The sequence below is a fragment of the Protopterus annectens genome, chromosome 1.part1 (assembly GCF_019279795.1).
Source record: "Protopterus annectens isolate FY-2018-M chromosome 1.part1, PAN1.0, whole genome shotgun sequence".
In the NCBI taxonomy this organism is placed as follows: Eukaryota; Metazoa; Chordata; order Ceratodontiformes; family Protopteridae; genus Protopterus; species Protopterus annectens.
In genome coordinates, this window is record NC_056726.1 from 1,177,829,074 (window position 1) to 1,177,854,668 (window position 25,595).

Genomic DNA, 25,595 nt, shown 5'->3' on the forward strand with positions numbered 1-25,595 from the left:
GAAAAATGTAAGGCATCAAAAGGGACTATCTGACAATGAAGCTACCTTTAACTTTTGGTAATTTCATACTTTTAAATAGGCTTCTAAAGTTGGCTGATAATGAAGCTAACACTAAAGTAAGGATACTATAGGGATATGATGGCCACTGTTCCTACTCTCACAATGAAGAGTGACACAACACTTGCAATGCAAATTCAGGGCAAGCAGGTGTAAGAGCTTCTTTCAGACACCCTGATGGAACAAGGACATGCTTGAAGATGTATCCTTTTCTTTCCTTTTAGTTCACTGTTGTCCATGAATGTGCAGCTATCCACAACTCAGCAGAGAAGAGTTCTGAGCTATACAAGTATTTTCATTATAAAGCACAAATGAGCCAGTCAAAATGGGACTCAGTGAATCAGAGGACAAAATGAAAAAAGTGTCATACAGTGCAAGGGATGAGTTTATTTGTGGAGAAAGTCCCAGTCCTAATTAGCAGAGCTGTGGAAAGTGCAGGTTGTCAGAAATCATTTGGAGCAAAGACTTGCTTGTAAATGCTTCATTCCTCATACCTTATCTTTCAGCATTACATATAAATGTACACTATCCACAGGTCAACAGAACAGCCACACAGGTGCTCTTTCTATAACGTAGTAAGGAACCTTTCAACATCTGACTTATTCAATTTGCTGAAAGCAGTGATAATTGGTCCACAGCAGAAAGGTCTGGAAAAAGATGGCTGCTATTCCTACTCTCACCATGAAGAGTAACACAACACTTGTCATGTGGATTCAGGGCAAACAGGTCTAAAAGCTTGTTTCAGACACCCTGATGGAATAAGGACATGCCTAAAGATGTGTCCTTTTTCTTCCCTCTTAGTTCAGTGCTGTGCATGAATGCACAGCTGTCCACAACTCACCTGAACAGAGCTCTGAGCTGTACAAGTGTTTGCTTTATAAAGCACAAATGAGCCAGCCAAAATGGGACTCAGCGAATCAGAGAAAATCACTCAGAAATGGTTCACAGGTGGAAAAGCTGAAAAAGATTGCCACTGCTTCTCCACTCATAAGGAAGAGCAACACACAAGTGTTCCAACATTGATTCAGTGCAAGCAAGTCCCAGGGGTCACATTGTGCCAAAACGTCAACAGAACAAGAGCTTTTCTTGCAGCTGCCATTGAGCATTGAGTTACTTAGCCAGAAATTACAGACCAGACATGGAGGACACTTGTGGTGATATTTATGGTGCAAGTTATGAATTGCTGAGGCTGCGAGTCTCACCTTATACAACCGACATAGCAGTTGTATTACATCTTCTACCCAGCTTCGCCTACTTGCACAACAGTAGACAGAACTGCAGTGAACGAAGATTTATAGGTCATCAAGAATAGCAGGGAATGTAGACATTTTAGTCAAAATATGACAGAAGAAAATGTTGAATTCCTGAAATATTGTAGAAAAAAAACTCTAAAATATGAGAAAGCACAAATATTTATGTCAGATAAGGAGTACATGACACCCAGCATCTGTCCATTATGTATTGGGTGAACCATGGGTTCCTCTCATTTACTAGTTTATTCTCACCTTCTACCCTAGTCCTTATTCCTATCTCATGCATTCTTCAATTATTATATTTTGACTGTACTTCCTCTACAGGCATTTTGTTTTGTTTAACTATCACCCTTTTAATGAAGTAATGCTTACTCTTCCATGACCTGAATTATCCAACCAAAATCTTGTGCTGTATGCTTTTGTTCTCAGCCTTCTAAATGAATGAATGTTTGTACTTTTAGATTCCTTTGGATATTTAAATTATCCCTCGTGCCATATCCACCTCCTTGTCTGAAGGCATGGCAATCTCTTTTCCTCTGTCTTTATATGCATTGCAGTGCAGTCTAAGTCTCCTTTGTATGTTCCTGCTTTAAGCACTGTCAGTTATTTCATTTCCCTAACAAAAATAAAGTTCCCTGAACTGCTTATATTGCAATTGGATTGATCTTACATACTGGTCCTGAAGAGGAATGTCTGCCTACTTTCATCTGTGTATACTTCCTGAGAAATATCCTAGTATCCAACCCCTTCCTTACTGCTTTCTCACACGTATCTCTTACCTTTAGCTAATGTGTCCCAGTGTTCTCAAACTTCATTTCCTGTTTTACTGTTGATATTATTTCTATTCATTTATGCTCTCCTTTCTATAGTTATTTTCCACACGCATTATGTTGACTATTGTTTTACTGACTGTAAACTGTAATTCAGAATAGTCCCTTAATTTTGGCAAGTGTTCCCCTAGCCCATCTTTACCTTATTTTATTTCAGTACTGAATCTACTTTACTTCTTTTACATTAAGACTGTTATACAGCTTTGTGACATCAGCAAAATGGAAGACGATTCCTTCTTCACTGCTAGCAAGATCTCCTGGAAAAAAATTACTAGGACTGACTAAAGTCCTATTTACTGTGGTACCTCACTACTTACTGTTTGCATGTAAATGAATATAACCTGCTATAATCCTAGATGATCTACTGTCTGCATAAAGTTTTATGGGAATTCTTGACCTAGTACCCTGTGAACTTGTCTTTTATTTGTTAACTAACATTTGCAGGTGGTATTGTTTAAAATGTTCTCTAAACTCTTAGTAGACAAGACATATGAACATTAGTTAAATACTTTATCATGGAACCAAACTCAGACTTTTCTGATTATACCACTATTGCATTACTAATTACACTATAGAACCAACTGAATATTTGTGTCCTTCAAAACGATAACAATTGTTAGTGCACAATTTAGATTCTGCACAAAATGCTACTCACTATAACCTCAGGAGTGCAGCACTTATATTACAGACTGCACCCAGACACAGAGAAAACAAATTCACCTCCCATTTCTGATGCAATATCTTCATTACATCTACAGAAATTGTATAATTTGATTAACAATATTCTCCTGCTTCACATCCTTGATACTTGTCAACACCTTTTCTTTCTTTCTTTTTCTTTCTTTCTTTCCTTCCTTTTGTTTTTCATGTCATGGTTTTCTTTCTAACATTCATTTTCTATACCAACTCCATCTGTTTCATGCTCAAAGGGAGTCACGGCCTTCTCCTACAGGAATAAATAAATAAATAATCCTGGATTTGAAGCCGTTATTGCAAGACAAATACATACTTTATATACACACACACACACACACACACACACACACACACACACACACACACACACACACACACACACACACACACACACACACACTGCACATGCACTTTGGTACAATTTGACTATTGATCATCCATATTCCTCCATAGTCCTTGACCTGAGTGTCAGTATTAGCTCCCAAGTACAATCTCACTTAAATACAGGGAGGACATCAAGTATCTACACAAAGTATCCAACCTGAGAATCAAACTGGATAATTTAAATGAGAACCAAATGCTGTGATACAGCAATGCCAACTGCTGTACATCTCTGCAACCATTACTGACTTTTTACTCTTTTAAACATATTTTTTCATCAGTAAATCAATATAATTTCCCTTAATGTGAAGTTAAAGTGGCAGGTTAGTAATTTCAGCCCTGTTCCATGCTCCCACCCTTGAGAAGAAGACCACATCTATCATGTTCCAGTAATGTAAAACATTTCCGTTCTCCAAATATTAAAATGTGAGATAATTGTATAAAACTATCATATAGTCTATCAATTCTCTCAGAAGGAAACTATGTAGCAAATTGTATCAGGTTCAGAAGTGCAACTAGCGTGAGGCAAAAGCAGCATCTTCCCCAGGCGCAAGGTATAGGTGTTTGGGGGCATGCTTGGCAGATGCCTGTGAGTCAATATTACAGCACCAGTGTTCAGAAATAAATACTCATACTGTATAAATGATCAGGGCTGAAGCACTTTTTGGGCAATAGCCTTACTGCAGCAACCTGCTTGCTGCATTTGAATAATTGTTTTGCTACAGTTTTACAATAGGACCTTTTTTCTGCCCCTCAACATAGTGTTTTCTGAGGCACTAGAATTGCACCCAGGCACCAGAAAAGGTAGTCATGGCTCTGCATGCTGGCCTATTTTTTTATGCACTGTTACTTGTTTAAGTTCTTTCAGGATTTTTTCCTTTGTAAATCAAATAGGATCAGCATCCTTATATATTTGATAGTATATACAGTTGCCTGACTTTTTAGTATCAATTTGAACCTTGACTTAACCTCTTTAAATTAAATCTCTTTAATGGTTACATTCCTGAAGCCTGCAGAGCAGCTATTGAATGTGTTTACACAAGGGTGGCCCACACAAAAAGCATTGCAGCTATAGATTCATTACAGTCACTAGAATTGTATATAATGCTGTATGTCTTGTCAATGTCCTCATTAATCAATACATTAAAAATCTTTTATCCTTGGACCCTCATTAATTTAGCTTTTTTAAAAGAAAGATCCTACTTCATTAACCATATTCATTTATTTCAAAGTCAGTGAAGCAGTGCATAGCTGTTACACAGTACATACAACATACTTGGACCTGACCAGGGCCTTTGGCACTCTTCCCTTTGCAGGCATTATTGACAAGCTTGTGCATCTAAATCTAAATCCATAAGCTATATGGTTTTTAGCTAAGTGTTTGCCTGATAGAACCTGTGTAGTTAGAGTTACAGGTGTCACATATGAAATCAAAATAGTTAACAGTTGTGTATTGTAGGCCACTTTGTTTGGTCATCTATTTCTCTGACTTTCAGGGCAGCACTCATTGCCTAGGGTTATCTAAGTTTGCAGATGAATATAAACCAGGTTTTGTTATTGGATCTTCCACTGATTCACAGTTGGTCCAACATGAGATAACAATGTTAGTAATTAGCTTAAGATCAAAAGTCTCAACATGTGAGAAAAAGGGTCTATATTAAATAAGCAAATGCTTATGAATCGACCCTAGTTCAGTGAATGCTGAAAATGCCGAACACTCGGAACAGCAATTTTTTCCCAGGGAAAAAAATCGTTGTTCCACAAAAAAAAACAACCTTTCAGCAGTATTTAATGTCACACGCCCCTACTTAAATATACCAACTCCGAGATCGCACCACAGTGGAGGAAATGGCAAACTCTCAAAACCGGCCTAGTGATTTTTTTTCACTGTGAAAAAATTTGCTGTTCCGGGTGTTTGGGATTTTCAGCGTTTGCTGAAATAGGGTTGATGAATCAGCATTTGCTTTTTTAAGCATTCGCTGATTCAATATAGACCCGCAAAAAAAATAGTATAGCTCATTTCAGTAAGAAAAATTGTTTCACTTATCATATAGGTGACACCCCTCCAATCAGGCACTTTTTTAAGTGACCTAGGCACTGTTATTGATAATTACTTATCATGTTACCATCATGTTTTCACTCTAGTTCACATTCTTTCTGGCTCTCTGACTTCCAGCATCTCTTCTAGAGCCAAAGAAATCTTTATTCCCCCTTTACTCATATATTGTTATACTCATTTTGAATATGCAAAGCCATGGAAAGAATTCTCATATGCAAAACAATAAAATAACTGTCATGGAAATTATCAATAATAGGAAACTCTCCAGACACTGAACCCAATCCATTTTGGTTTCATCATGGGCATGTCATGCCTACTCAACCTGGTGGACGTGTTTGAGAAAGTCACCACAGCAATGGACAAGGTAAAAACAGTTCACACTGCCTACCTTGACTAGGTCAAAGCATTTGACACAATACTCCATTCAGACCTTTTTACAAACTCGAGAGATTAGGTAAAAACCCATAAGTCACTCAGTACATAGCTAACTGGCTCAGCAATAGGCCTCAGAATGGTAGAATTGAGGATTCCACCTCTATAAAGATAATAGCCACCAACAGAGTCCCTCAGGGATCATTCCTGGGACCGCTCCTTTTTTGCATCTATTTCATGAATTCAAAGCCAATATCAAGGTCCTCTGGATGACTAGATTTGCGTACAATTGCAAATTAGGAGCACTCAAAGAATCCAACACTAACACTAATATTCTGCAAGAAATTCTGACAAACAACTAACTTGTGTCAGAGTCATGGACTAAAATTAAATGCAATGAAATGCATAATACTGGTCCTTGGGAAGTCAGCCACCCCTGCTAACCGTCAGATTGACAACATACCCCTAAGAGTTGGCAAAATAGTCAGGGACTTGGGGATATATGTAGATAGTAATCTAGCCTTTGACCATCATGTGGCAAGGGTAGTGAGGAAATCATTCTATTTTGTGCAACTTCATAAATGAAGATATGGCATCTAGGTCCAAGGAGGTTATTCTTCTTCTGCATTTGGCATTTATCAGACCTATCATTGTGTACAGTACCAACTTTTGTATGTACATCCAACAACTGGAACATCCACAGAGGTTCCTCACTAAAAGAATACACTGTGTAAATAACATGTCCTAGGCAGATGACTTCAAATTCCTATCCATGTATTCTCTTTCCTAATGGCTGCAGAAGGGAGATCAATGCCTGGCATACAAGGCATTATTAGACTTCACTCTGATGGACCTTGTGATGCCTGTGCCCTGGCTCAGCAATCAAGGAGCCTCAATCCTCACCACTAACACCAGAGAGAGCATCTCATATGAGAAGAAAGCCCAAGAGTTCCCTGAGCCTTGTCCTGAGGTTTAGGATGTGTACCACAACAGACTCCTTGTGAGACTCGCATACAACTTCCCACTCATCTCAAATTAAATCTAGAGGTCCTCTCACCCTATGCCCATACAGCAACTCAAAGGGTGAAAAACCTGTGGATTCCAGGGGAACCTCTCTGTAAGCAAACAACAGATGGCAAATATTTGTCTCATTCCCTCTTAAACTGATCTGCAAATGCCCGTAACATGGACTGATTGTAGAGTTTAACCTCTTCACAAGACCATTAATCTGGGGATGGTAGAGGGTGGTCTTCATGTGCTTCACCCTACAGGACATCCATAGACAAGTCAGCAGGTCTGACATGAAACTAGCACCTCTGTAAGACAGTATTTCTTTTGGGAAACCTACCCTGCTAAAAATTTCTAACAAAACATTTGCCACCTTCTCTGACTCAATGGAGGATAAAGTCACTGCCTCAGGGTATTGTGTAGCATAATCCACTACTACTAGGTTATACATTTTCCCTGTGGAACATGTGGTACTCAGAGGACCCACAATATCCATAGCTATCCTGTGAAATGGCTCCTCATTCACAGGCAAAGGCATCAAAGGCGTTCTCACCTTGTCTCCTGCCTTGCCTACATTTTGGCATGGCTCACAAGTCATGCAGTACCCTGTTACATCTCTGGAAATTCCAGGCTAATCAAAGTTCTGCAAAATACGCCTCTCTGTACATTTTATGCCCATATGACCTGCAAAGGGAATATCATGGGCTATGGCTAGAAGCACCATATGGTAGGCTCTAGGCACTCCCAACTGCTGTACTCTCTCATCATCTAGCCCTCCCTCAGGGATCCACTCTCTGTATAGTAACCTTTTGTTCCAGTATACAGATTCCCCCTTTCCTTGGGAATCAGGTGCCTCCCTAGCTACCTGCCTAGGCCTTGCAGTGTAGGGTCTGAGAGCTGAGCCTGTCTCAACTCTCTTCTTGTAAACTTCCCAGCTTCCCTTCCACAGGAAGTCTGGCATCCTCTGACAGTGGTGCCTCACTGTCAGCCTGGGTACTACTACTCACCTCTACCTTTGCAGTCCCTCTGGCCAAGGGAACATCAGTACCCACAAGCAGCTGTGGCTCACCTTCAGTCTCACTGCTACAGCATAGCTTCCTCCCTGAGGTAACCACCTCACCAGTCCTGGTTGCAAGTATGCAGTCTGTCTGGGTCTCCCCCAGGCTACCAGACCCACATGCTTGTCTCCTAGCCTCACTACGTGTAACTGCATAAGCACATGGTACGGCCTCATCCAAATCCTTCCCTCTCAGGACATCAGCAGGATGGTAGTTTAGTACCCCTGTTGTCTCAAGACAACATACTATTGGCATTTTGCCTTTCCCACTTGCTGGTTCCCTCACCTTTGATTCCCCACCTTGCCTCCATAGACACCTGTATGCCACATGGCCCCACTGGTTGCATTCAAAACATTTAACCCTAGCTTCTGGATGTTTACCTGGACTAGTGGCTTCCCCTGCTACTTGCAGATTCTGTTGTGGCAGTCTGTGCTGCCCACCATGGGTTCCTTTAGACACATGAGCAGTACTGGGGTCTCCCTCCTTCCCCAACTCATCTGAAGTAGCACACTGTTTATCAGCTAACCAGATCCTCATGTCCTCAGGCAAAGTGCTAAGGGCTTGTTCCCTCAGAAAAAGATCTTCAGCCCTTCAAAAGTGGTGACCTGACATCCACTCACCCACCTATGGAAATAAGTGCTCAGTTCAGTAACATATTTCCACACACTTTTATCTGCCTTGCGTCTATGCTCATGACAATTTTTCCTATATGTTTCAGGTGTTAGCTTAAAACATTCTAAAAGACATTTTTTTACAGCAGTATAATCAAAACATGCAATGTCAGACATTTTAGCTAATGCAGTTACAGCTTTACCATGGAGCAAGGGGGTCAGGAACTGTAACAAGAGCCCTTGGTCAACTTCATATTGTTTACATACCCTCTCAAACATATGAATGAAACTATCAAAATTATCCCCCTCTTTAAACTGCGGAAGAAATTTACTGACCTTTTGTGCTTCTGGAGTCCAGTTACTCCCTTCCACATTACCTTCATGACTCTGTTGAAAAGTCAGCATCTCCTTCTCATGTTTCCTCAGTCTCTCTTGTTCCTCAGCTTACAGACGCAACAGTTTCTCGTCATCCTTAGCATGTAGACACCTCAGTCTCTCAGCTGCTTCTATTTCCACATGTCTGGCCTCCAACTCAAGTCTCTTTAGCTGCAACTGGATTTTTAAGTCCACTGCAGAAAGGTTGAGCTGTCCATTCTACGAGGGAATTATATCTCCACTGCCAGTCTGATTGTTCTCCTGGTTGCTATTTTCTGATGCAGCTGTAACCAAGGCTGCAGTCAGGTCTGCCTTAGTCATGCACCAGTCCCCTAGCCTGGCACATCTCTGCCAGCTGGCTCCTTGTCAGCTTTCTGTACTCCTCTGCTGACATGCTGCCTGCTCACCCTGACTAACTAAGCTAACAAAAGAAATAAAACACTTGTGATCTGAACTTTGAGTATTCATTGCATGGCTGTTTTAGAGTACAAAACACCTTCAAAGCTCACTGTACACAAGCTACAGGATTCACTTTACCCACAACACTACAAGCCAATTAGTATTTGCCAACTAATTAATATGTGATGTGGATATCCCACCGCTGCTAAACACAAATGTGAGTGGATATCCCAACCACTGCCACCAATTAATATGTCAGAATATCCCAACCACTGCCAAACAATTAATATGTGAAGTGGATATCCCAACCACTACCACCAATTAATATGTGATGCCCTTGCCATGGCCCAGCAATCAAGGAGCCTCAGTCATCACCACTAACACCAGAGAGGGCATCTCATATGAGAGGAAAGGATAACAAATACACACAGTAAAGTGTAATTTCCCTTAAGAGTACACAGAGATCACAGTCAGTCTGGGGCTGGTCACTCCCTTGCTCCCCAAGCCCCCAATAAGACTCCCCACTGGCACAGCTATAGGGTCCAGATCTCAGCCTAGCTGGGCAAGCTAAAATCACCAGCACTGTCTCTGTCCAACCAGTGCTTTGTATCCCTGCCCAAGTAGCTGACATACACACTTTGAGATAAGAGGTTATACAACCACACAGACACTTCTAGGGAAGGCTAGCACAGGTTCTCCAGCTATGCCCCTTTCTCCCAGACTATATGGTAGTTCCACTTGCCACCACCCAGCTAATATTATCAGCTACCCAAAAGCCCTTAAAAGGGTGTCCAATTATTACTGTGCAATATTATTATCCAATTGGTAGTATGACTAATCAGTCAAGTCTTATTCAGAGTGTCTTGGACAGTAAACTCTATAAATAAGCAATGTACTCTCTACACAAAACAGCCACAGTTAAAAGGTTTTAAAATATTTAATAATAAATAATTAAAACCACAAGACAATACTTTCTACTACACAGTGCTAGTCAAAAGAGTTCAGAAATCACACAGAAATACTTAAAATAAATCAGTAGTACAGTTCTGACATCACAGAAAAAACACTTAGTCTAATCTTTATAGTCCTAGCTATTTCTACAAGAAAACACACTTCTAAGATAACTTACTTAAGAGAGCATAAGGCAGTGTTGAGTTGGATATCAAGATAAAAATGCTTACAGTCTCTCTCTGAGCAATAGTTTTTAAAATCACTAACAAACATTTCTGCTGGGCCCTCCCAGATTACATCATTTTTGACACTTAGCCTGGGGTTCCCAGGCCAACAGGCTACATTATTTAGCAATATAACACCTGCTCAGGAAGCTACAACAATAAAAGACATTTCACATGCACACTCTAGTAATTATTCCTTAAGTTAAAACAATAGAAAGAATGTGCTAGCCCAGACCAAATGGCACCGAGCTCTGGAGATCAAAGAACATACAAGACATAATTTTAATTTAAAAGAATAGTTGTGAAATGCTTGACTTAGTTTTCTTTACAGCAGATGGCAATGTTGCCACATTGTTTTAAGTTCAACATTTCACATTTACAAATGATAGAATTATCTGCACAGTTCTATCTTGCTAGGCTGGCAGCCTTCTCCCATCTCTACCAGTCATCACAGACCTCTTGTATATCTACAAAACAGACAGCACCAGAACTACCCATTCTAAAGATTTAAATTTTGCCTGTGATATAAACAGGACCTCCTGGACAGAGAGCGGTATGTATCCTAGAGACTACCCCTTCTCTGGAACAGCCCTCCCATCCATCTGAAGCAGAGTTCCTCCCTAACCAAATTCATGTGCAACTCAGACAATTGTGTGGGGAACAGAAAATGAATTTCCTAGTTTGGCAGCTATGTCGTTAATGTACAGAGGCATCCTGTAAATGGTTCTACTACCAGGACCCTGGTTATAAATGTTTCATCTCACAAGCTCGTGCTTACACTTACCATAATTCTGGTACCAGAAGCTGCCAGAGATTAGCTATGCATGGCTGGGTTTAAACAGACCTCAGTGGTTGTTATCCTTATAGCACACCTATGACCCTGTAATGATCCCTTTGGCATATATTTGTCTAAACATATCGGTCAACATGAGAGAACTCAGAAATCCATAATAGAAAGATCAGTAGCCACAAAAATCTTAGTTAGCAGGACAGACTGACAGCCCTCTATCTGCACCCATCTCTTATATACATTCAAGGGTTCCTGTGTCTAGCCTTTTGAACCATGAAAGATCCAACCTCCTTTGACTTCCTTTTTCTTCGCAGAGCAAATTGGTCCCCGAATACCTGGTTAGAGGAGTTAAATTTTCATCAACAAATGAATAAGACATGTTGGCATGCTAGATTCATATTTCAGTCTAACCCCTGCTTTTGGAACAAGCCTTTACTGCATGTCAAAGTAAGTCTAGATAACAAAATGGGCACCCTCAAATTCTCCATTGCTTTATCTTGCATTGTGCTACTCTGGGCAGGAGCAAACTATGAATGTGGGTTATAGCCTTCTAATGGTCTGCAAATGGAACAGATTGTGTTTACCTATGAAGCTATGAACAGATTATTTATTTATTTATGTTGGTTTGTTAACTGGGTTTGCCCTACTGGGCAGTAGCCATTTTCAGGGAACCCAGGAAGAAGTAAACACAACACTTTATTTACAGTGTACATCAAATAAATTAAAGACTGCCAGGTATAATTCTGAGTCAAAAAGTAGATTACTGATTTAAGGCATTCTGTAAAACATACAATCAATGAAATATATTCATGATATTTAAAATTAGGGGGGGTTATAGAAGAAAGACAGTGGAGGATAAGAAGTCTGTTGACTGATACATTAAAGAAGAGGTTTGCTATAGATTAATTTAGGTTGGAAGAATGTAATGAATATTACTGGCTCAAATTCATAAACATTCATAAACATTCATTGGGTCACACTAAGCACATTTGTGTGACGGGTGGCCACACACAGGGTGTGTGAGATTCAGGAATCAGTTACACAACATAGCTACACAACATAGCTAGGGCAGAATCTGAGGTCAGCAGTGATTTATGCTAATGATTGCATAATAAAGTGTCAATTATGTGAAAGAGGAAAAACAACATGGAGGAACTGTTTAGGAATGTTTAAAAATAGCGCAGCAACACTGCACTCTCTAGAGCTTCGTAAATGGGCATTCCAGTGTGGCATGGAGCTGCGGGTGGGCAATGAGCAAACTATTCTGAGAGCTTTTATTAAAGGTATCTGCATGCAGCAACATAACTAGTAGAAGAGGGCACAACTGCAGTGACTTGGCTGGCACATGGCATTAATAACTAAATATTTTGGCATGTTTGGGCAGAATAAGGACAGAAGTTTCATGAAAATGATAACAGTCAGTGTTTACATGTCTCTCACCTACTAGAATATGCTTCTGTACCACCACACTTTTTCCAGAGGTTAAGACTAATGCCAAAAGATCGGGGCAGGTAATATATCTTATTCATACCCTAGCTTTCAGTTTTGTACTTTAAGTGAATTCCACTGTTAGTAGTGCTGAGATTATATAAAACATTTGTCAGCATAGCTTGGCATGTAAAGCTGAAACATAGTCTATTTCCCTTACAAAGCAGGTTGGCAGTTGTGAAAGATTATACAAGTTGCAGAGGAGAATGTTTAACAATTTTCTACCAGGACTCAAAACACAGACTTAAAGAATGTCAGGTGTTAAGTGCATTTTAATATTTATGTCCTTAATCCTGTTGTTCTGAAATGCTAACAGAGCAAGTAAAACACTTGATGAACTTGAGCTGATAAAACTTAGTTTTATTGTATTTACTTATTATTATTTAATAAGGGAGGTGTAGTGATCAAAAAGTGGTCATATGTTTTGCAGTAATACTTGGCAAGTAAAAACTTAAAACAGAAGTTGCAGTAGTTGAAGTGGTGAGCATACGTCATCTTTTATTTATTTATGTACTTTATTTATTGACATTTGTTAACCAGGCTGGTCTAGCTGGGCTTGTGGCCCATTTTCAGTGGAGACCCGAGCAGAAAAGCACAAAATAAAAATCTTCCCTGGACACCAGCTTGCTTTTCTTGATTATTGTCATCATGGGTAGACCTTCTACTGATGTTAAGATCTAATGTGTCAAAGTGTCATACTTTACATGCGCCTGTATCTCACAGCTACTCACACAAGAGTAAGGGTATGACTGCAACAGTGTGAGTCTAAATGGTGATAAGAGAGACTCTTGATGGCTATCAAGACTCTGGATATGAACTGTAATGAACTACATTTTTTCTTCTGTTCTTCAGTGGTCTCTTGCAACTGCCAACTCACCCTGCTTTGACCATTGCATCTTCAGAATTCCCAGATAATTACATAGTAAATACTTAACTGCAATATTCTACAATGTGCAGGCCTAGAAGGTACACTGGTGTAAAAAGAAGGCACCGATCTGTGACCCTGATTACTGAAATTGTATTAACAATTTCGATGTTAGAGGGCCATGTAGGGAAGAGAGGACTGATTTGCCAAAAATGTGGTCAGCTTTCATGGGTATTTGGAAGATCCCACTTAGGGAGTGATACCCAGTACTGGTTTGGGTAGTACTAGCAAGAAGACTGTCAGGGTGGCAGTTCTTATATTTTTACTGTAAACATCTTCACATCTGTGCAACAAGGCATCTCAGTTCACACTGTTCTCTTGGCTGGACTTCAGCAACATCCTCTTGCTTTCATGAACTGTATATAGTTTATTTAAAAACAGGATGCAATTTTGGGTATTCCTAGCTGACTGCATCTGCAAAGTAAAATCTTACATTTTTTTCACATTTTGCATTTTACAGAAAAAGCACAAAGCACTTTAATCCTTTCTTTAGTTTTCTATCACACTTTGAAATTACTGTCATTTTTCTGTAGTTGAAAAGCAAAACTTTTATTTTGTTGAATAAGTGCAACCAAATACCATTTTCTGTATGTTTTGCACTCTGAGCTGAGACTGAAAATGGCACAGCAAGACTAGTGCTCTATCTTACTTAAAATTTAAACAAATACACTAACGCAATAAATAAACTTGTTCAAGCTCTATTTTCAAGTTTATCATTTTTTGCTACAACAACCTCTACTTCCATGCATACCTTTCAACTGTCCAGATTTTCACAGAATGTCCATGTTTTTGCTTCAGATTTTTTCATCTGATTTTCTTAACACTGACCTTTTCTGACAAATCACTGGCAAATCATTGAAGACTAAAGTCAGAAAATAATGGCAGACATTTAAGTTTGAGACTACATATCCTTCAGAAAATTCATGCTAATACAAAACCTGTTATTCTATTAACTTTCTAAGTTTGTAAGAACGATATTTAAAAAGTGTCCCTATTTTTGAGCTTTGTCCCCCCATTCTTTGGGGCTTTGTCCATTTTTGTGTTGTAAGAGGTCAAGGGGTAATATACTTCATTCCTGGGTTATAGCTTTTCAGATGCATTGCTTTATTGTTTTACAACAAGTTTAACACTTCACAGTTTATATCATTGCCTATTTATGCACCTGTCTGTGTATCAACCATCATACTTAGGTTTGTATCTTCAACAGAAATTTCCTTCCAGAAAGTCTGCAGAGTCATGGGCAGTCATTGAAGGAAAATCCTAGTACAGACCCCCTGTAATTCCCCAGTGATAATCATCTTATCATCATGTGAACATGATTAGCTAATGTCAGCTCTCACATTTTGTATAACGAGTATTCCTCCATTATCATACGAACCACACCACAGTGACTAATTTATTTTAATGCTGCTAGTTTAGATGTTTATTCATAACTTAACCAGTTTAATATTTGATTTGTATGAAGTCGTGAAGGAATCCTTGTTAAATATTCCTGAATCACAGGCTTCACAATCAGACTCTTCATTCAGGCATCATGGAACAGGATTTCTTGCAGAGGCAGAGAAACATAACCCTCTATGAATGGAGCTCATGTTGGATAATTCAGAGGTACTGTCCCCGCCATCCATGCAGCACCCTGATAACAATAACTTTGCAAGGAAATTAAATAATTAAAATAAATAAATAGTAAATGGTTTCCTGTATCTCAGGCAAAATAAAATAAAATAAATTGTTTCTTGTACCTCAGGGTTATTGTTCTCTTAGCTTGCATGGGATTGCTGGTAACAGCTGCTTTACACACTAACCTGGGTAACAGTAGTAGGTACCACAAATAACATTTGAAAGGATCTTGTCTCGAGTTCTGCCATGCATTCAGACAAAGTGTAAAACATAGATCAAGTGTAGTAGTGCAGCAGTTACTGTTGTCACCTGACATCAAGAGGTTCGTCAGTTCAATTCTTGGCTAGGGTGCCTTCTGTGCGGAGTCTGCATGTCCTCCCTGCATTTGTGTGGGTTTCCTCTGGTTGTTCCGATTTCCTTCCACATTACAAAGACATGCATCTGGAACATTTTGTCCCGGGCCTCTGCTGAAAATAGGCTCTGTCCTAGTTAGACTTTTGCAATCAGCAAATGATAAATAAATAAGTAAATAAATAAATAAATGTTTTGTGAATGTTTGTTATTTCTTCAGAATATAATAAAATTTAATAAAACTAATTTCCTTTACAAGAATGATATATGTTAAGTGTGAGATGGATGTAGGTTTTCTTTCTATAAACAGACATTTGGAAACTTTCTTACTGCAATGGTGTATGACTGCAGCATTTACTTTTCCCTCAGGAAGTTACTCTTAATAAAACATTACAGAAATGTGATATCAAAGACAATAAAATACCTTTAATTATCTTCAAAAATTCTACTCACTCTTCCTATTGGTTAATGTCCCAGCTCACTAAGACATTTTTTTTCACCTTGCAGCAGGTGGAGGCACCAGACATACACATTGAAGAAAAAGGGAATAAAATCAGTTGTACCAGAAAAAATCGTGACTATAAGTACAGATTGTGTATTCTGTATCAAAATGATCACCAAGTGCAAGATACTGCTCTTCAGTACAATACTAAACCTACTGAGAAGGCTTCCTTTACTGTCCCTGATCTTCCTGATGAGGCTTTATTTAAATGTTTGTGTTATACAACTGGAGAAAGGTGGACACGTAACAGTTCTGCTATAACTAAAGCAGGAAAATGTAAGTAACGTGTTAACTGGCTTTGTTGTTTCTTATTAAACTATGTTCTTGAAGTCTATAAAGCTGTGAATAATGCACATTTCATAAATTAATGACAAGCTGTACCACAAATGACTTACAGAAGAAAGAACATAATGTAAGCAAAGGGGGAAGAAATAAAAGAAAAAAAAAACATACAGGGTCTTGTCTTAGTGATTTTAGTGTGGTTAATATCTCTTGCTTGATTCAAATTTCACTGACCTAAATATGAAAAGAAGTTATTCGGTTATTTCATACCAGTTGTTCAATTACTGTGCATATATCTGTATTTCTAATAACATCTCTGCATTCAGTTGATAAGACAATTGTACTGGCTAGAAGCTGTGCAGATGAGTAGTTGATCCTAAACTGTTTTACAGCCTTTCATTTGAACCCCCCCCCCCCCATTATGATTCCTGACTAGTGCTTTTATTGCACTGTGGGGTAACTCCATTTGTTGACATTCCAACAGAATTTTCTGAAGTATCAAGTTACTTTTCTTACCTGACAATATGGTAACATCAGAATCTTCTTCTTCTGGCTTTTTCCCGGTTAGGGGTCGCCACAGCAGATCACCTTGTCTGCACATTGATTGGCAGTGGAGTTTTACAGTGTCGAGTTGCCAGCCCGGCGCCCAACCTTCCACAGAAGGCACACTCACATGCACACCTAGGGCCAATTTAGAGTGTCCAATCCACCTGCAGCATGTCTTTGGGATGTGGGAGGAAACGGGAGCACCCGGAGGAAACCCACGCGACCACAGGGAGAACATGCAGACTCCACACAGAAGGCACCCCAGCCGAGGATCGAACAGGAGAAGCTCTTGCTGTGAGGCGGCAATGCTAACCACTGCACCACCATGGCCGCCCGGTAACATTAGAATAGTAGTGATAATTTTGTGATGATAAACGTGGAAGGCACCTCTAGGATACACATGCTAGAAGTGAATGTGTAGGCTTTCCATGAGCTGGCTTGTTTTCTTTATCTGTACTTATTTCATACAATGTTTACACATATTTGCTTTCAGGGATGGGTATTTTAATTTGTTTTTCTCCTTGAATATTATGTATAATATCAGATTTTGATTAATGAATCCTTACTGGGCACCTGTAAAAGAAAAGCAGGAACCCCAGATATATGTGCACGTGTGTTTAAATTGAAAGATCAGTAACTTGTCCCGTGGTGTTAGCTTTGTTCAAACAATCAGACATAGTTTTTCAGTTGGAAAACTTTTATGTTTTTATTATGGTACAGCTTTGCTTCCTTAAACTTGAACTAAAGAAAGGATTTACTTTCATTGAAATAAAACAGAATAAAGAGGAAGTTGCACAAATACCAGTTTTATCAATGACTTTCTCACTTAGCTACTGCAGTAGTTAAGTGTTTTTTTTCCATCTCTCACTCAGAAACATTCCCTTTAGTTTTAAAGAGTAAACAGTTAAAACTGTCTACAACAGTATGTGCTTTATTTTTAATCTTTCACTCACAATTCATAAAGCTTCTCAGAGTTACTATTCAGATTTAAGAAAACATTATCTTCCATGCCTTTACACTGTTTTCATAAGTTCTACTAGTTGACTAAATTTGGTATAAAAATACAAATTTTTAGGCTCAGTCCATGAGGTGGGATTTTATGAATCATAAAACAGCTCCAGGAAAGACAGATTCCATCTATTACCTAACTATCAGCTTGGGTCAAAGTAAATCTATTTTTATTCTGACAACATTCCCCATTAAGTGGGTATGATATACACACCCATCTCATATCATAGATATTTTATTTCTCCTACAAATGAGGGAATCAGAAATCTGTATGTGATCTCCACTGGCTTTTTAAAAGCACATTGACTTAGAAATGTGCTGTTTATCAGTGTAGCATATGTCAAGAGTCTGGTTATGATCTGAAAAAAAATCCTAATGAAGAAAACATGGAGCATGTGTATGTCCTTAAGGGATAGTTTGCATAGTGCTTATTAAGCTTTCAACAAGGGAAGTTTGCCATTGTATTTTCATAAATGGTGCTCTGTTTTGCCAGTGACTTCATAGCTTAGGACCATATGCCTTATATGTTTGCTATCAAACTTTTTTGTTATTAGGTTTCAAGCATATTTGGAGACCCACCCCATAATGTAATTGACAACAAGTTTTGTGTGTTTGCAAGCATAACTATAAACTAGTGAGGAGTCAAACAACTTTGTTGCTGCAAAATATTTCTTATCTACAGCCTGCAGTCTGGTTTATTTTATTGAATGTATAAACATCTATTTTTGAATCATACTGCATTTAAAATTCAATGTGTATGATCACCTGGGTGGTAAAAAAATGTTAATATGCATATCAACCTCCCCCTCAAAAAAATCACAAGACCCAGGAACTTCAATACTATCCACTTGAATAATATAAGTTTAGCAATTTTGAAAAAACTCTGTAAAATGCCCTACTTGGAAAAAATATATATTTTGGAAATACTGGAGAGTATTTCCAGAGACCCAGGGGGTTACTAGGAGTCCTGTTTGCAATACAAAGAACTGATTGGTAGTTGAGGTTAGATGTCCCCTCCCCGCAGGTTTGAATGGTTACATTTCTAAATTGCCAGTCCCAAAATTACATTGAGCAAAGTTATGCAGGCTAGCAAAATGTTTCCTTACATGCAAAGATTTTACAATATATGTATTTATAATGCTTTCCCTAACTATTAAATAATTATGTTATTTTAAAATCACATTACTCATTTCACAAACGGTTAACAAGTCCTTCATAATACTAGATGGCCTATATCTTTAAGAAGCTGTTCATTTGAATACAATTATTCAGTTTAATGTACTAATTTTAATTTATGATTAATTCTTAGAAACTCCTTTAACGTTTTAAGGATGAAAACATTTTTTCAATTGTTATTTTTTATACAAAATCACTAAACTTTTATTATTAAAGTGGATGGTGTTGAAGTTCCTATGGTGTATGCATTTTGGCCGGAAACTGGTGGTCATTTTTTGCTTTGGTTGCAAATATTGCTTGTGCCACTGGAAGCTTCTGGCTTTGTGTAACTTGTATATCACCCTTAATATTTCAGCAAAACAGGACTAATTTTTTTAAGATTATATACAGTTCACAAAAAAACTCCAGAACTCAAAATATGCAGATTCACCAAAATTAACTTTAATTCATGATAACATCCAATAGTCCACAAAACAGCTTTAGGAAACAAATGTGATATACAGCAAACTGGTTTCACAATAGCATCATCACTATATATATCTATATATATCTATATCTATATCTATATATATATATATATATATATATATATATATATATATATGTGTGTGTATATATATATATATATATATATATATATATATATATATATAGATCTCCTTCATAACACCACATTACCATAACAGCGAATGTCAGAACATCGAGACCACAATCACAAAGATCCTTATTGTCAAGAGTGCAGAAGATCATAGTATAGAATGTGGAAATGTACTTAACTTTTCATAGGGTGAGTAATTTCATGGTGTTCTGTAGGACATACATTAAGAAATATGGCAGCATTCACATCACTTGATTCTGCTGTCTTTGAGTAGTTTGGGTATGTGTGAGTTGTAAAAGAAAAAGAAATTGTGTAATTGTAGCTGTTTTTGTTAATTTAGTATGGAGCTTTACAGGTAAGGTATTCCGGTTTTGACATTAGTAAGGGTGTTGCTGTTTTGGTTGTTTATTCATCGCTAGACTCCTGTCCTTTCTTTAAATTTAATTTGCAGGAGGTGTGAGGACTGCAAAAGTGAAGGAGGATAGCTATTATATGTGCTGATTGTGTTACTCTTTTCGATGTTTTGGGTTTCAGTGTTTTCATAGTCGGTGTTTTAAAGTGTCAATAATGTGTATTTTCCGGATTGTGGTCTCGATGTTTTAATGTTCACTGTTATGTTAATGAGATTTTATGAAGTAAATCCACAAAAAAAATTAGTACAATAAATTCTCCAGATTTGCTACCAAAGCTAAATCTTCCTCTCATCACTGTTCCTCCCTTCACTCATTAAACAGGCTGGAACTCCATAACCAACTTGACTTTCTCCAAATCACGACTGCCTATAGACTACTATTCCAACCTACCAAGTGCCCGGCACTACCCAATATCCTACAACCACATACTCCCCATAGAACACTTAGATCTACCCACCAAATCCTAATCACCATCCACAAAGCCAAGCGCCCAGCTGGTCAACTTCTGCTTTCCTTCACCTTAGCCAACAAATGGAATGCTCTTCCCTCCACTCCTAGGACCTGCGATAACCTCAAAAACTTTAAAACTCTTCTTCATTCTCACCTGTACTCAAACAGGAAATGCAACTGTACTCTTCACCCTATACCTCTCAAGGTCTCCCCCACTTTTACTCCTGGTTAACCTCTGACCTCGCTAACCTTGCTCATTTGTATTATGTATAAATAACCATACTGTAAAATCTAGCCTCAAGGCCATTTGCCTGTCTTTTACACCTAAACAAATTTGTAATTGTTTGTTTCTTTATGAATGCTACCTGTTTATTTGTCAGTAATGCAAAGTTTCTTAGTAATTATTCATGTAACTATTTATTGTTGTAGCTTTTCTCCCCGGGCCTCCACTGAAAATGGGCTCCCTGAGCCCAGTGGACCTTCCTGGTCATCAAACTGGAATAAATAAATAAATACTAATTTTTTATATATATATATATATATATATATATATATATATAGAGAGAGAGAGAGAGGTATGTATGGATTTGGTCATACAGCCAGTTGTCGAACGCACCATGTCGAACTGCAGAATGCCAGTACGGCATAATGGCGAACGCAATTATGTCGATATACCAAACATCCCCCCTTTATGACCCATGGTAGTGCTTGTTTAGGTGGTAGAGCAGTCGGAAATGTAGAATGCCGAATTTTTTACGGCATTCTGACCGTTCGACTTATAAAGTTCATCATTTAAATTCGGAGAACACCCTGTTCGACAATTGGCAGTTCGACCAAATCCATGTAAACATATATATATCTATATATATATATATATATATATATATATATATATATATATATATATATATATGTATATATATATATATATATATATATATATATATATATATATATATATATATATATATATATATATATATATATGTATTTATTTCATTTTCTGAATGGTACTAATATGCACGTAAAAATCAACTACCAATCATTAGCGGACCAGCGTTCCGCTGTGGCGAACCCTAACCGGGAAAAGCCAAAAGACACAACAACTAATATCAATGTGCATAACACTAGCACCAAATTATCAATATTATGCATATCAACACACTACTATGCATGTGCCAAGAAGGAATCTCAGCACATGCAAAAACTTTTAAACAAAAAATCAAAACAAAACATAACTTTTTCCAGGGGAGGAGTAAGCAACCCCTGCACCCCTACACCCCTATTAATTATATAGACTAATTACAGGATCGCACAGTTCTCAGGGAAAGGTTATCTTTGCCAACCTCATGGATCATCCTATCTGCTACTTTGTTTGATAGGTGTCGAACATTTGTTAAGTTGACAAAACAAATGTTTACCAACGCACTGTTTGACATAAGTAATGGAACATACACATGCAAACACACACACACACACACACACACACACACACACACACACACACACACACACACACATGCATACCTATCTATAGATGTGTGTGTGTGCATATATATATATATATATATATATATATATATATATATATATATATTTATAGATATATATATATAGAGAGAGACATGCATGCTTATGAGGGCAGAACATAAACACAAGGCACATATGCAGAACACAGGCTATGCTCTAATGATATAGCAGTAACCTTATTGTATGGAAGACTTGCAAAACAATTAAGGTCCTACATTCCATTAACATACTATAACAAGCCATATTAATATCAGACATCCCATTATTATGTTAGCTACCTCAGACTCCATTCAGCTACTCATATAAACCAGTATGTGATGACCAACATAAAGAGAAATCAGAAAAAAAATCCTTGTGCAATTAGAGTGAAATCCTTAAATTAATATTTCAGTATTAAAACAGTTATTTTTCTGGTCTCTTTTTTTACCACTGGATAGAAGTCTAAGCAAGAAGCCATACTGGAGTGGAAGTGTCAGCTGTATATCGTGAACCAAATTCAAGTTCAAATTGATTGTAATGTTAACTTCCTAGGGAATTTATAACTCAAACAAATCACTAACAGTTCAGTACAATGATGGAAATTGATTAAAATTAATATAATAATATGAAATTTATCATAGCACACCATAGTTTATCAATGCCAAGATAGCCAAATAAGAAATAAGTTCCAAAAGGCTAATGATAGTTCTGTGGATGCCCAAAAAACATAACTAATAAACCCATGATATAAGTTGGTTGGTATGTTATAAAACTCCATTAGTTCACAGAAAGCATAATACTCACTGATGAATCCATTTTATAGCTCAGGACAGGTACTGCGAAACAGACAGAACTGTAGTGAACTGGCAGAGAGATAACATATAAGTAGCACTGTAACAAAATAAAATGCCACTACAGCAAATTCATTCTCTGCATCTAGCCATCTCCACAAGAAATTCAGTGCATCCAGTGTAGGTCTTCAGTACTGGACATAGTATCCCAAATTGTCAGGGACATTAATGACACCAGTCAGGAGCTCATATCACACGTTGGGGACAAGGACCTCCTGCCTCACTAAAAAGTTGAAAAAACACACTAGAACCTTCAGTTGCATATTCCTTGAGATGTCACTTAGTGAGAATAAAACAAACAAATGAAAGCTACATTAGTGATAAAACTTTGAATAAAAAAAAAAAACGTTAATTGCAATAAATAATAGCAAATGAAATGAACAACCAGTTCAAATAGGCAAAGACAAACATTTTACAAATATTCATGAAAGTAGTTTCTCCACTGACAGCCATATGTTACCATTTTGGAGGTCTCACCCTCAAGATCGAGCCCCCTAATTGCTAACCATCAAGTCTCAACTTTGTAGATATCTGCAACAAACATGCAGGTAAAAACTGTTGCTGTACAATCAATGCTTCCCCATACGTGAGGCTTATTCTGACCTGATAAAGGTCATGCTGCTAAATGCCAGGAGTCTAATCATGAAACTGCACTCATTGGAAAATGCTGACATCTGTACGGTCACAGAAACCTGGTTCAAAGCTGTGGAGAGCACCCCAGCCTTACCTGGTTATTCATCCTATTATATATTCAGTCCCAAACTGTGGGCAGTAAAGCCAAAGCAGGACGAGTTTCAATATACATTAATGGCATACACACCTCCAGGCTGGTCAAACAGTATGACGCACAGGAGACACTCCAGGTGCAGTTAACCATTGACAAGACCACTATTCAAATCATAGCTAGCTACTGGCCCCCAAATCTGACTGAAGATGTTCAATCTGCCCATTTGGACCTGTTTGAACCTATCACGATTCAACCGTTTACCCTGATCCTGGGTGATGTTAACTTCCCAAACATAGATTGGAGGAACTACTCATGCCAGAACACTAGCTAGTCAATACCCCCACAAGAGGTGATAACATCTTGGACTTGGTATTAATCAACATGAGTAACCACTGCAGCATCCCTATACTATCATCTTCCCTGGTAAGATTGGACCAGAAAGCAGTCACTTTCGAAGTCACCATTTCCCTGAACACCCACTCCCTGGCTAGGATTAGACATAAACACTTCTCCAAAGCTGATTACAGCCTCCTGAGGGATGGTATAAACAGCTTCACAGCCCCCTCCCCCTCTGTAGGAACTGGCACCAATATCCAAAACTACACCAAAACACTATACGAGCATTCAAATAGATGCACAGAATCAGGAATACCTGACAGGACTAAATCATCCTCCACAAAGAAGAGTAAACCTGTCTGGTGGACATCTGCAATAAATAAACTATATAACAAAAGGAAAACAGTCCTTTCCAAGACTAAGAAAGAGCAGGTGCCCAACTGCAAGGATTGTTCCTCATAAACATTCATCAAAAGTGCATCCTCCAAGGCTTGGTCTTGGAGCTGCTTCTGCTTGTTTTTACTTCTATAAGTGCTGTAAAAATAATAGAGCCTATTACAATTCACTGATAAAAATGAACATAAAGCTGCAATTAGAAGTAGAGCTGATGGATTACTGTCTCTCATCTTACAAAGTCCAACTCTGATCTGCCTCAGAAATACACATTTTAAATATTTGAATTTTGTCTTTATTGCAGCATACCACTGAATTCATGTCTGTGTATACATATGCTAGTCCTGTTGTGTTTGTATATATATATATATATATATATATATATATATATATATATATATATATATATATATATATATATTTTTTTTTTTTTTAACTCTTATTGCTTTCTTTTTGTAAAACATAATATTCTTATTCCTTTCAGTGATCCCTGAACCAACAACATCAGCAGAAACAAGAAAAACAACAAATATGACAAGGGTCACAACAAGTAAAACAGACACAAGTAAATAAGCATTTTTTTCATTATGTAATAACTTGTGTTAACATTTATTTTCATTACTGTTTTGGAGCAGTGTAAATGGCAAATGTCTACACTTTCTATAAAATGACATTTAAAGCTGGTTCAAAATGTCATACCAATAAGGTTACTTAAAAGTATTCCAAAGTTCATTCACAAGTTGGCATTTCCAGAACTTAGGAACTAAAGTAGCAGCTACTTCCCCACCTTGAATTCATCCTCAAGGTTTGCTGAGTACCTTCGCAAGGTGGAGCCTGTTTTTCACAAAACTTTACCAAGACGGTCTTGATATATAGACTGTATTTTATAGAGCATATATGATGCACAGAAATAGGTTAAAAATAAAAAAGACAGCTGGGTGCACAAGTCCCAGGATAAAAACAGCCCAATCTTGATATGCTCATTAGTGTCATGACTGGAAAAAATGACAGCTTAGAATCCTCAAGACATGGAAACATTCCAACAATGGGGTTAGGACAGGCTCAGTGGGACAGTGGCCCTCCTGTTTTAGAAGGAAGTAGTATTCCACAAAAAACACAAAAACTGACAGGTCAAAAAAGCCATAAAGATGATAGAGTGGACTATTGAGGTGAAGGAAGAAATGATGCTCATAGTTGTAGCAGTAGTAGTGATACAGCATTATCACTTATGAATTACTGCCACCTGTGTGGAAGGTGCTGAGATTGTCCCGATCCCTGTTGAGGGTGTCTGACTTGTGCTACTTATGTCTGATCCACAGTAGTGAGCAACCCAAGCAGGTTTTGGGCAAAACCTTT

The 25,595-nt window shown here is 38.0% G+C and overlaps 1 long non-coding RNA gene across 1 annotated transcript; it reads left to right on the forward strand.

The window, feature by feature from the left end:
* Nucleotides 1-15,961: 15,961 nt before the first annotated feature.
* On the forward strand, nucleotides 15,962-24,756 carry LOC122809245. The gene is made up of 2 exons (XR_006365879.1): nucleotides 15,962-16,226; nucleotides 24,724-24,756. It is a non-coding gene; the product is annotated as an uncharacterized LOC122809245 (long non-coding RNA).
* The last annotated feature ends 839 nt before the right edge of the window (nucleotides 24,757-25,595 follow it).